Raw genomic sequence first — 916 nt, 5'->3', positions numbered from 1 at the left:
CTGCTGTCACCTTCCCATCAGTCACTCACTGTCACCCAGCTGACAATCAACAAACAGGCTCAGATGTTCACTCTAAACTTGTCTGATGTTCACTTTCTACTTTAAATTATTTACAACAGGGTAAAATTACTACTTTGATTTTGTTCATTGTAAAATATTATTTAAAGTAGCAAAAGTTAGTGTAATCACTATGAGTAACAGTGATAACAGTACGGCCCCAAAAGCAAGACAAATAGCTTAATGAGGGACCTGGAACTTCACAGGTAACTCTCTTTTGCTTTTAATCACGAGCTGGGACTATCCAGAAACAAATATGTATGAACATTTTAAAATGTATTCAGCCGTGAACTAAGAATGTTAAAAGGTTTTAACACTATATTTGTCAGTATAGAACCGACTGGAGATTTGATTAAGTCAATGAATACAATCATTTTACATTACTAAAATCACTTGAAAATGGTCCGTGGTGTTGTTGAGGACATTTTGAAAATGACTGTCGACATTTGATAATAAATAAATAAAATTTAAACTATGTTGTAGTTGTTCTGATATATAGACAATCCAGTGTACGAGTTGTACTTGAATGCTCCATAGAAGTATAGCTGGTGGGGTAACAGCTCCCAATGCAAGGACTCCTTTAGACATAGTACCACTTTGAGGTCACATGTCTGCTACTATAAGCACTACCATGGTGTTTGGGACTGACTGAATGCTACAGGCAGCTGGGTTTGGATATTAGCTGATTTGTCTCCAGTGTCATATAATAGAATATTGTTTATTGTTCACAGTGGGGAAATTCACGTCTACCAGCAGCAAAGTGAAAGACAAATAAAAGCATGCTGACACACACAAAGGTAAAAAATACAGTATAAAACAAAAAATAACAGATTTGCATCATAAGAAAAAAATACTATAC

This window comes from Girardinichthys multiradiatus, chromosome 19 (assembly GCF_021462225.1).
Source record: "Girardinichthys multiradiatus isolate DD_20200921_A chromosome 19, DD_fGirMul_XY1, whole genome shotgun sequence".
NCBI classification, from domain to species: Eukaryota; Metazoa; Chordata; class Actinopteri; order Cyprinodontiformes; family Goodeidae; genus Girardinichthys; species Girardinichthys multiradiatus.
This window is presented reverse-complemented; position numbering follows the sequence as displayed.